Source organism: Papio anubis, chromosome 16 (assembly GCF_008728515.1).
Source record: "Papio anubis isolate 15944 chromosome 16, Panubis1.0, whole genome shotgun sequence".
NCBI lineage: Eukaryota > Metazoa > Chordata > Mammalia > Primates > Cercopithecidae > Papio > Papio anubis.
The window spans coordinates 36547812-36560973 of NC_044991.1; the positions used below are offsets into that span (position 1 = coordinate 36547812).

General features: G+C 39.6%; 1 long non-coding RNA gene across 1 annotated transcript in view; it reads right to left on the bottom strand.

The window, feature by feature from the left end:
• Positions 1-1289: 1289 nt before the first annotated feature.
• Positions 1290-13162, bottom strand: part of LOC103888171 — a 50531-nt gene continuing 38658 nt past the window's right edge. Inside the window, exons 3-5 of the long non-coding RNA XR_002515258.2 lie at positions 7066-7137; positions 5402-5566; positions 1290-2191 (exon numbers count right to left, since the gene is read on the bottom strand). This is a non-coding gene — a long non-coding RNA (uncharacterized LOC103888171). The remainder of the gene's footprint in view (positions 2192-5401; positions 5567-7065; positions 7138-13162) is intronic.

Here is a 13162-nt window from a genome sequence, read left to right on the forward strand (position 1 = left end):
TTAACAAAAATTAACCAGTCACACTTCCTCCACTGTCAGAACTTGTTACCTCCGAGAGAAAATAAAATATCCAAGCCCACAGAGCATCAGCGACTTGTCCCAAATACGATGGCGGAGAAGCATGCCTTGTGTGACTTTTGAGGTAAGTTGTCACTGTTGTGTCTACTGTGATGTACTATGATGGTATTTGGAGTAGGAAGAGAGTGAGGAGGAGAGGCAGAAAGAGAGGGAATGAGGGCTCCTCGGCCCTCCCAGCACCTACCAGTGAGGGAACTCTGCCAGCTGTGTGTGAACGTGGGGAATTCCCTCCCTGTGGTGTAGGCGTGCAGTGTGTGCAGTGTCACTTCCAGCTAATACGCATACAGAAATGATGACCAGCAAAGGAACACGAGGATTGGATCTCATGATCTTGATTTTTTTAAGTTGAGTTATCTGGACAGTTTGAATGATCTCCTGCACTGTCTCATGTACTGTGTGATGGTATGATTTTTCTTCTCATTCTACAAAGAATAGACAACACATGCTGAAAGGTGGAGTTCAAGAGTGGACTGAAAGCCCTTGGGAAAGGCCACATTATGTCCCCCTGAAGCTTGTTTTTCTTGGGAGATGGTGATAATGAAATTATATCAGAACTCTGAACCCTGAGGAAGGCTCAAGTGAGATATGAACTGTAGCTCTGGTTCCAACAATAATGTGAGTTACTCTGCATAAGAATGTAACAGACTTGAGTCTCAACAAGTGCTCTGTGTCTCAAATTATGTTAAATAAAATCCTATTTTTTCATAGGCTTACTATTTCACTTCTTTTCACATAGCCCAATAATAATAGTAATAAAATCAAAAGTTTAAGACCTTAGAATTTACAAAGTGCTTGTACATAACTTATTTAAGGAAAATAACTTGATATTTAAAGAAAATTGTTATGATTCCTTTTTAAATTGCTGTAATTCTTTACATTTTAATGCTTAGTTTCTAATTCTGTTTGCTACCTGAAGAAATGTTTATGTGAGAGTTTCACTAAAATGAGGCACAACTAAACTAATTTAGTCCTCAGAATTTGATCACAGAATCTCTGTTCACTTCCAATTTTTTTTTTTTTTTGAGATGGAGTCTCGCACTGTTGCCCAGGCTGGAGTGCCATGGTGCTATCGGCTCACTGCAAGCTCCGCCTCCTGGGTTCACACCATTCTCCTGCCTCAGCATCCCGAGTAGCTGGGACTACAGGCGCCTGCCTATAGTACAAAATACAAAATTTTGTATTCTTAGTAGAGACGGGGTTTCACCGTGTTAGCCAGGATGGTCTCGATCTCCTGACCTCACGATCCACACCTCTCGTTCTCCCAAAGTGCTGGGATTACAGGCGTGAGCCACCGCGCCCAGCCTCCAAATGTTTTAAAGCAGGATGATCATTACTAACTGATAATAGCATCACATGGTAAGGAAGCACATATGCATAAGACAGAGAGTGTGGGGGTTGAACTCATCCTTTTATCGGGAACTTCCTCCTCTGATAACTAACCCTAATGAGCTAATCACCTCTTAAATGTCCTACCTCTCAATACTGTTTAAGGGCATTAAAATATTAGATAAATTAGTCAGAAATGCTTGACATAAACTTTCTCATATCTTTAATTCCGAAAGCTGAAAAACACTCAAACTGAAATCGAACACTCTTAGAAAATTAGTTCAGATATATAGGGAGGAAATTGTATGGTTTTCTACATAAGAGCCAAAAACTTTCACACTATACGACAACACCATAAAGTTAAAATGAACTACAAAACTAGAGAAATATTTACAATGCATGTAACAAAGATTTAATCATCCTAATATACAAATAACTCTTATGTTACTAAGAGAAAAAGAACTCCCAACAAAAGACATGGGCAAGAAACATAGACATTTCACAAATAAGCACAAAGAGTCAATGAGCTTAGAGATAATTTCACTATAATGAAGCTATCAAGGAAATACAAAGAAAAATAAAAGTGATACATATAGACCTGTCGGACTGGCAAAGGTAGATTCAATCAAGCATACCATTTGGAAGAAATAGGCGCTTCTGTGCATTTTTATGAGGATGACAAGTTGGTAAACTTTTGACCTGGTACACTTTTATCCAGTTGACCCATTTCTGGAAAGTTGTATAACAAGATTCACATTTAGCATTGCCAAAAGGGATGCTATGGTTTCTGTAAGTAAGAAAGAGACAGAGAAGCTGAAATTCCCTGGTGATTCTGTCCCCCAGCCCAGACCCTTCACACAGTAGGTATATGTCAGGAAGGGGACAGGGGCCTGATTCTCTCTTCTCTGGTCTCTTGTCATCTAGAAAGGCCTCAAATGAATAAGAGTATCTCACTGTATTGGGCTTGGCCCTATATTTAAAGCTAAATGTATTGTTCATTTTTCACACAGCACATGGCCTCCGCCAAAATGCAAGCCAGCTATATCAGCAAGTGCTTGTTTCAGGAAACAACTGTCTTATCCAATACAGGAGAAAAGATTGGCTATGCTAGACTAATTGGAGAGGCCACATCTTTCTCCAAAGTGGCACCAAACTAATTTTGCCTGGTGATATTGACTCCTTGAAAACTTTACTGTACATATTGCCTTTCCTGAAACTCCCATGAAATGTGACTTCACTGAAAAAGAATGTCAATCACGGCGAGAGTTTATAGTACTGAAAATCCAGGAATAACATCCAGATCCAGCAGCAGACATTCGAAAAACATTGGGAACATTCATTCAGTGGAATACTCTACACCCATTAGATAGAAGACGCCAAGGATTGTATGTTGTTATGAAGGTGTCCGATACATTGAGAGACAAAGGAGGCTACATAAGAGCAGGTAAAATGTCATTTACTTATGTAATATTTAAGGTGTTTTCAGAATAGATGAATATATGAAACTGAGCATGTGTATGTGTTTATATGTGTATGCATATGCATGAGATATATCTAGAAGGATATTTACCACAAGATAACTGTGTTATCTGTGTGGTTGCATTTAGGGTAAATTTTGGTTTTAGGTTTTTAGGTTTTCATTTTATCTTTTACACACTTTTTTGTCATTTGAATTTTTCATAGCCAATATGTATATATTATAAATCAAAAATAAATAATATAGCTATTTCCGTTTTTATGTAAAGTTTTTTAAAAACTTTTCAACCTTTTTTTAAGTAAACTAAGGCCAGGCATGGTGGCATATGCCTGTAATGCCAGCACTTGGGGAGGCTTAGGCAGGAGGATCACTTGAATCGAGGAGTTTGAGACTACAGTGAGTTATGATCAAGCCACTGCACTCTAATTTGGATGACAAAGCAAGATTCTGTCTCTAAAATCAATAAAAGTATTTTTTTTAAAAAGTAAACTGATACTAACAGGACAATCTTCACAGGAGCTTTCCAAGGCTTGCCTGCCAGTTCTAAGGCATGACACCTGTCAACAACCACAACAAATCCCTGCAAAAGACCCAGACAAGGTGTAGCAAAGAGGCCAGGCCTGGTAACTCATGCTATAATTCCCGCACTTTGGGAGGCCAAGCCAGGTGGATCACCTGAGCCCAGTTCAAGAATAGCCTGAGCAACATGGTAAAACCTCGTCTCTACAAAAAAAAAAATACAAAAAATTAGCTGAGCATAGTGGCACATGTCTGTAGTCCCAGGTATCCAGGAGGCTGAGGTGGGAGGATCACCTGAGCCCAGGAGGTTGAGGCTGCAGTGAGCTATGATCATGGCACTGCACTCCAGCCTAGGTGATAGAGCAAGACCCTGTCTCAAAAAAAAAAAAAAAAAGTAGCAAAGAAAAACATCTCTGCTTCAAGGTTGCTTAGCATTGAAGATATTTTATGTTGTTCTCTTTTCTCTATTCTCTGCATGGGAAATACTGATGATCTCATACAAACTTCAACAAGCACATATTGATCACCAAGTATATTGCTAGGAACCGAAGATATGGAAATGAGCAAAATGTTTTCCTGAAACCCTCAAGAAGCTTTTTGGGGGGATGATCATACAAACAAATAATATCAATGATAATCTGCTCTAAAGGGATAAAGGGAGAAGCAATTAATACTTCCTAGAGGATTGAAGCAAGATTTCCCAGACAAGATGGCATTTGAGTTGGGTCTTCACTGAACTGAGGTGAGTTAGATAAAGCAGGAAAAGGGAAGCATTCCAGGACAGGGGCCCTGCCCGGGTAAAGACCGGATGCAGGGTTATATTTTCTGTTTCATGATCAGAACAGAGAGTAGAGGGTGAGAGGGCATCCAGGAGGCTGGAAGTGAAGGTGGGGACCAGAATTCTGCTAAGTGGTTTGGACTTCATGCAGCATTTAAAAGGTTTATGAGAGGAGGCCAGCATCATCAGGTTTGTTCAGCTGGATAGAAGGACAGAAAGTCCCAGAGTGGGACCACCTCTGGCCTGCAGAGCTGTGGGCAAGTGTCCCTGTCCATTCTCCAGCTTCCCAAAATTTCAGATTGTAAGTGGTGGGTAAACACACATTGGTTGAATGTGAATGTACGACCTGGATTCGTGGAAGTTTCCACTGGCCTGAAAATGTGGGTGAAAGCAGGAAGCTAGTCTAAACAGTGGAGCTAATGTCCCCAGAGTAGAGACACGGGAAATCTTATCCCTAGGACTGGCTTCGGCCTCTGACTCAGCTCAGCAGCCCCTGTTCTTAAGGCTGATGGACACACCAGAATCTGCACACACCTTTCTGCTCCCTCTCGTCTGCTCTTCCGTGTCACCTTTCTCATGGCAGCCCCACTGTAATCTAAGTTACTTTAAAAAGAAAATAAAATTCTTACATGTCTGTCACCACAGCTCCTTGCAGTGAGAAATGGAAGGTGTCGCTTCTTTGAAAGAAAAATGACAAGACAGAAAGAGTATTGGGTAACCACAAGGTGTTGGCATGTGGGAGTTGAGTTTATTCACCAAGAGAGACGGAAAACCTTGGCTGCACTTCCAATTTTTTTTATAATAAGTTTTAATCGCTGTTTATGCTTTCAGGATGTGGTGCTTGGCATGAAAACCAGTCCCCTTGCAGCCCACATTTCAGGGGAGGCACTAGGCGACTGTGAGTAAATACCACGACAATGGAATTCCACCGGACCCAAGTAGGTCTTTCATCTGTTTGCGGGACTGACAAGCAGGGCTGGCTTTTTTCGGCCCTCAGTGGACGCACAATGAGGAAGCTGAGGCTCTGTGGGCTTGTTTGCAGAACTTACCTGGGAAACTGATACCCTCTGAAAGTGCCCCTTCATTCCAATGTCACTCCAGATCAGGCAGGTAAAAGGATTACTCTGGTGTCCCTGGCCTCTGCCCCATTGTCTGCACAAGTCGGCACTAAATGGAGTAACTTAACCCCCAAAGAGATAACCAACTGCTGTGTGTGTACTCACATTTAAAGCTGCCAATTCCCATGAAGTGACTGGGTTGTTTTCTGGGCCTTTTGCTTCTAACATGTTGGTAGCAGAATCTTGAGATAGTTCTGGACCAAAGAGGTTAGGTTGTCTAAGAAAAAATCCAGGGTCCAGCCCCCAGATCCCTCATGCCAAATGAGCCCACTGGGGGGTGCAAACACAAAGGGAACCCAGGTTAAGACAATACACACATCTTTCAAGAAAATTTTTTTTTTAATTGTGAACTTGACCCCAAAATCTCAATATGCTTTCTTTGAAGAAAAATTTGGTTTTAACCCCAAAGAAGAGAGAAAGGGCATTTTGAGGGTGTGATAAAGCTTGTGGTTTCTGTTTTGATGAAACAGGCAGAAAAGGCCAAAGTCTGACCCGAGCTCTTCCTCTGTGTATGACTCTGAGGACCTCACGGGTCTGCTCCACCACAGTAGCCAGCCCAGACTCACCCCAACCAGCACCAGCCAGCCAGAAAACCCAAAAACTAACTCTCCTACCGTTAGCCTGGACACTCTCTGTTTCCTCTTTATTGATAGAAATCTTCCACAAAATAAATAACATTTATTATGTTTTCGAAACAGAAACATAGAAGAAGGCAAAGATCATTCATAATTTCACTATCCAGGTAACCCTTGTTGACAACTTTTCTTTAAAAATGTAAGTAACATAGCATACACATGGTAAAAAAACACTCAAACCTAAGGAAGGTAAAAATAATTTTAAATAAAATAAATCTTTACCTCAAAGGTAACTACTATTAACATTGTGTTGGGTTTGCTTCCAGGCCAGAAAAAGAAATGTACAGTGGCCCACGCCTGTCATCTCAGCACTTTAGGAGGCTGAGGCAGGCAGATCACCTGCAGTCAGGAGTTCAAAACCAGCCTGGCCAACATAGCGAAACTCCGTCTCTACTAAAAAGAAAAAAAAAAAAATTAGTCAGGCGTGGTGGCACATGCCTGTAGTCCCAGCTACTCAGGAGGCTGAGGCACGAGACTCACTTGAACCCAGAGGGTGGAGGTTGCAGTGAGCCGAAATCATGCCACTGCACTCCAGCCTGGGCAAGAGAGTGAGACTCCGTCTCAAAAAAAAAAAAATTTTAAAATGCATGTGCACTCATATACCAGTAAAATATACACAGCCTTTTATAACCAACATCAAGAAAATAGCAAAACAGCCACCCTATTCTATATCCTTCCCTTCTCACTTAGTTGTGCATCTTGGGGGCTGGGCACAGTGGGTCACGCCTATAATCCCAGGACTTTAGGAGGCTGAGGTAGGCGGATCACTTGAGGTCAGGAATTCAAGACCAGCCTGGCCAACACGGTGAAACCCTGTCTCTATTAAAAATACAAAAAGATTAGCTGGGCTTGGTATCGTGCACCTGTAGTCCCAGCTACTCGGGAGATGGAGGCACAAAAATCGCTTGAACTCAGGAGGCAGAAGGTGCAGTGAGCCAAGATCGTGCCATCGTGCCACTGCACTTCAGCCTGGGAGACAGAGTGAATCTCTCTCTCTCTCTCTCTCTCTCTCTCTCTGTATATATACATATACATATATACACACACACATCTTGGGGAGTTTGTCACATCTGCTGAATACGGATCTACCTCACTCTTTTTAATGGCTCATTCTATGGATGCATCATAACTAACCTGTCAAGTCTCCCATGGGAAGCTTAGAAGAACTGCATGAACTGTGGCCCATCCTGTCCTCAGTTTCCTCATCTGCAAAATGGGAGTGACATAGTAAATGAGTGTATACGTGGAAACCACTTCAGGGAGCACGCAATACACACAGTAAGCCATTAATATTACTAGCAATTAGTATGAGTACAGTTTTCCACTAGAAAGTTTTTAGACAAGTATTTTAGGTAAATCTGAAAGATGTCACTACTAAAAGTAGACCAACATGAAAGCCTGCGCTGTATTTTTGAGCCAACCCCTTCAGAACACCTAGAAAGACTGAAATGTCTATGGCCCATTGTGATGACAGCATTACATTTTCTAAAACACACAGAAATTTCCCAAATGAAGCCACAGCTTCAGACAACATTGTCAGGAGGCATGGTAGTCAAGAGAAATCATGAAGAATACTGTAGCCAATTGACAATGCAAGGAAAATCATGGTGGGCAGAATGTAATTACCTGAACTGGAACTCAGCCAGGGTGTCTATCTGCCCAGCAAAAGGAAATTAGAACAGATGTGTGGGGCGAAGGTTTAGTTTTGGCCAACATTTCCCAAGATAATCTTTCCATCAGTAGTAAGGTCATTATATCCAGGCATTAATGAGAACCACAGAAGGTTAGGGCTTGAAGGAACAATTTCTGAGAGACCAGTTAGTTTAGCCCAATCATTCTACAAATGAGAGATTAAAACTAACTTCCCTGAGCAACAAAGCCAGTTATCAGAAGAGCCAGGGTTAGCTGAAAATCTCTTAACATCCAAACCAGTGTTTATTCCATCAAATTACACTGGCTTATTTGTATAGAATCCTAGGGTACCTATTTGCTACTCATTATCAAAAATAAGTCAAGACATGTGTGAATTGGGGAATAATTAAATGTTTTAAAGTAGTCCCTGTCAGTGATGTCATACAAGTATTTAAGAACCTAAGAGATTAGGACATTTTTGCTGTTATTAGAAGGCAGTAGTTTAACCTGCTTTACAGTCCGGGGGTCTTCACCTAAAGGAGAGGCCAAAATGATGGAGTTCTAGCTCTCCATCCCTCCCCATTCCTACTTTGACCTCAGCAGTACTGTTTCTGCGACATTTTACATATTAGATGATTTTACTTAAAATATATTGATATAAGGATTCCCTGCTAAAGCAAAAGATTTTAATGCTATTGTTTTTGGCACAGGAGTCCAGTGCTATGTAATTTTTAAAAATTCATTTGGGAGAAAATTTGGAGAAATTTGAAAGAGGAATATTGAATGTTCCCAAAAAACACAACAGTTGTCTAAGTAGGTCTAGCTTTAAGAGAGTTGTTTTCCCCTTATACCACTTTTTATTACAATGATGACCTGGCATTTCCCAAAAGCCATTTATTGGGAATTCATAAAATTTATTTAGAACCAGCCAATAAGGAGAAAAAAGCCCAAAAGCTGAGGCACTTTACAGATGAATGTACAGGATTGACTCACATGGTGTTATTGGTACATAAGCCTTAAAACTATGTCAGTACATTTTTTGGTAATAATTTCTTAAAATTTTCCAAAGAAGATGATAGAAATCTTCTGGAGGGACACTGCAGCAAGATGTAACTGTATGTAACACTACTGAACTGTACATTTAAAAATGGTAAAGATAGTAAATTTTATGTTTGTGTGTGGGTCTTTTAACCAAAACTAAAAATAAAATAAATTTTAAATGAAGAAGGGTGCCTTTCTTCAGTGCTTTCTCCTTCCTGTTGTCCGGAATGCAGATGTGATGTCCGGTACTCCAGCAGCCATTTAAAACCATAAAGTGGAAGCAGCATGCTGAAGATGGTGGAGCAACAAGATACCGGGTAAAGAGCAATAAGATTTTATGCAACAGAATCTGATCTCTGACATCGAAGGCACCATGCCAACCCCTGCATGGCCTACCTCTGGGTCCTTTATGTAAGAGAAAAATTAATTTCTATTATATCTAATTTTTTTTAAAAATTACCAAAGAAGATATTTGTGTCATATGTATTAATCATATCAAAAGAATGAGACTGTTGTCCCAAATCACTTTTATCCTACTTATTTTCCTCAAATGTTCAAATAGAGCCATAATACAAAGCCGTATTTCTCAAAGTGTTGCCCCGAAACCAGCAGCATCAGCATTACCTGGAACTTACTAGAAATGCCCCTAGATATCCTAGCTTAGACACAGCAGGTGCTGAGCCTGGCAATCTGTATGTTAGTCATCCTTCCAGGGTATTCTGATGCAAAGCAAAATAAGAGAACCACTAACACAGAGTAACACAAAGTATTCCTGTTTGTATAGTGTCTGTGATAAGAGCTGGGGGCCTGCAATCAAGAGTCCTGGGTTTGAATTTCTTCTTTATCACTTAGCATCTACTTAGCACTTGAAAAGTGACTTCATCTCTTTAAGTCTCAATTTCCACAATTGTATGATGGACAAGAATTAACATTATCCTTATCCAGAGGTTGTTGAAAAGATTTAATAGGAAAATTTATGTAAAGCTCTTAATTGGCAAATGCATACTATTAAATGAAGGATAAGTAATAGAATCTTATTCTCGTTTCATGCTGTACAGGGCCCCCGACTTGACAGAAAACAAGCATGATAAACAGGTTCAAGAAAATGGAGGAACGCTGGGGAAGTTCTTAAGAGAAAAAAAAAAAATGAATAGAACTGAAGGAGACTTAAAACTACTTGCAAGAAAGAAAACGAAGAAGAAAGCAATATTAATAATAATAGGTAACATAAAATGCTTACCATGTAACAGATGCTATTTTAGTCACTTTGCTTGTTTAACTTATTAAATCCTCATAACGATTCCCTGCTACATATACTATAGTTCTGCCTGTTTTATCAGGAAACTGAGGCATGGGGAGCTTAAAAGATGAATCCAAAGTCACACAGTGCCCGAGAGGGAAGGCCAGTTTCCATGGCAGGAATTTAGCTCTCAAGCCCATGTTCTTAACCGTGGCCCCTGCAGTCTTGGGCATATTTCTGCCTCTGTTCAGTGGGATCACAAATGGAATGATGGCCTCTTACTTGGGTTAGAATAAAGGGGAAACTCAGTTTATTGATTTCTACTGAACACTTGCAGTAGGTGAGTGTCTTCATTTGGGGCCCCCAAGAAGCATCACTTATGCAAGGATTCTAGTGTAGCTTATTTGGGGGTGTAGGAAACACCTTCAGGGAAGGGAAAGTAACACAGAAAAGGGAAGGCAGATTACAAAAGCTGGGCGATTACATCAGCTATCAAGGTGGCGACTGGAGCTAATTCTGCAGGGGAAACTGAAAAAAAATCACTCTTAGAATCATCCCCCACAGTGGAGAGGGAGCTGGGATAGTTAGATCTTGAACAAGGGCTGCCTTTGTGGGTGTTAATTTCCTACCACTTCTGGCTTGCCATGCTGCACAAGAGCAGAATCCTTCCAGGATTTAAAAATAATAATAAAAGAGTTTTAAGCTGAAGTTACTTATTTGTAAGTTAGCATTATACAGATCCATCATTTTCACCCTTGAGTATGCCTCAGAATCCTCAGCATGTCAAAACGTAAATCGCTAGGCCCATCCCCAGAGTTTCCGATTGATTAGGTCTACTTGGGGGCTGATACTTTGCATTTCTAACAAGTATCCAGAGAATGTTGATGCTGCTGATTTGGGACCACATTGTGCAAGGCCATCTGGTTTCACAGCCAGGAATGATTGCCACAGGCTTCTGAAGAAGCCACTATACAAATTGTGTGTGTGTAACCAAAATATTTACGCGGAAAATGATAAGTAACTCAAAGGCTCACTTTGATCCTGAAACTTCTAACTAAAGAGAGGAAATAAGCATCCCACTTGGTTGATCATCAGTCTCGGCCAGGTACACAGTCCCGGGTCCCCAAGGTATAGAAGAATTCCCTGGGCCCTAAAAGATACCTCTTACAGAACAGAAAATTATATAAACCTAAGTAAAAAAAAAAGTTTACTTTTCAAAACTACTTTCTTGTTTGTTTTCTGTTTTAAAGGATAAGTCATAAACTGCTTGTTGACGCACATGGAGTCATCAAGAACTCATTCCTCTGTTAGCTGATCCCGAATGCCCCACATTTCTGAGAAACCAGCCCCTGGAGCCACCGCTTTGCAGACTCTGTGCTAAGATTACAGTGGACTCACGCAGGATAATAATCTGTATTTTGATGAAACTCAAAATTATCAAAATACCATCTTATGGTTTGCTGAATACTATGCAGAGGAATCATCTTAAGTTACAAATTTCCAGAATCAACAGTGTATCACTTTACTAATCCAGGAAAGCAAGTCAAGTTTTAGTAATTTGATAAGGCACTGAGAGAGGCTCCTGGTGAGTTTACTTTTCTGGCACACCGGTGAGGCATGATTAATTACTAACCATCTTTCATATGTCTGTACCATTTGACTTTGGATATTGGCCGAAGACCCAGAATTAAGAAGCTCTCATTCCTAAATAAAAGCTTGCAATACAAAGCATTTTATTTCATCATGTGAACATTTCTAAGCAATTGCTCAAGATTCAAAACCAGTTAGGTTTCTAGTGTCTCTGTACTATTTTTCTCTGTTACTGCTAAAAATTAAATGTTTGAAATATCCACAACTGGAAAAAATATAATAAAAATTAAAATTCAATGTCACAAATTACTGGTTATTAAAACTTTAATAGTAGCAATAAAATTACAGAAGAAGGTAGAGAAATGTTTCAACTCAGTCCTCAGACTTTCTCATGGGTTTGTCTGAAGGTCACTTAAGACCAATCCACAACTCAGTGCTTCATAATGCTCTTATTTTGAATAAGCTGGCTTGGTCTAGCAATTATGATACCTTTTATTGTTTCACTTCATATTGCTCTTTGAGATATTTTGGCACACTCTTTTTATACCCTAAATGTTAATTATTTTTAATTTGGACAAAATGATGTCATTCTTAACCAAAAGCTACACTTTCTAAAAATTGCTGAATCTTTATTTTAAAAGGTGGAAAAATCACAGTGGATTGCTAATTTGATGAATTTGACTTGAATCACTGTCCTTTAAATCCAAATGTAAGTTTCTCTCCAAATAAAAGTTTTTGATATTAAACCAATGCTGTGACTTCATGAAACTATTCATATAGTCAAGAGATTTCCTTTTTGTCATTGAACTCTACATTCCTGTATATTATTTGATTTTCCTAAGATTCCTGAAAAAAATTAAAAGTACTCCTTCTCTGAGAATAGTTGGTTGCCCCCAATGTCCTTGCTTATTTTAGAGAGAAGCTGATTTTCTTTTCAAAACAATAAATCTGCATAATTATGAGAACAGAAGAAGCTTATGGCCCTCTCATCTGATGATCTGACGCAAACTGATGGAACTTGATATCATATCAAATAGTGTTTACTCTCAACAGTGGGGTCTGCATAATGTTGCCACACAATTCTGTTGATTTAGTGGCTCTTGGTGAAAGCAATTTTTTAAATTGACATGTTCATGGGGTACATAGTGATGTTTCAATACATACAATGCATAGTGATCAGGTAAGGGTAATTAGCATATCCATAATCTCAAACATCTATTATTTATTTGCCTTGTGAACATTCAATATCCTCCTTATAGCTATTTGAAACTGTCTAATATATTATTGTTAACTCTAGACATCCTACAGCTATCTAACACTAGAAATGATTCCTCCTATCTAGCTGTAACTTTGTATTCTTTAACGTACCTCTTCTTAACTTTCCCTTCCCTTTACCCTTCCCAGTCTCTAGTGTCCTCTGTTCTGTGTTTTACTTCTGTAAGATCAACTTGTATTAGCTTCCACATGTAAGTGAGAATACGCAGTGTTTAACTGTTCCTGGCTTGTTTCACTTAACATAAACTTCGGTTCCATCCATGATGCCTCAAATGACAGGATTTCTTTTTTTTTTTTTTTAACCACTGAATTGTATTCCATGGTATGTATATATACCACATTTTCTTTATCCATTCATTTGTTGTTGGACACCTAGGTTGATTTCATATTTAGCTTTTGTGAATAATGCTGCAATAAACATGGAGTTTGCGGGTGTCTCTTTGATATACTGAT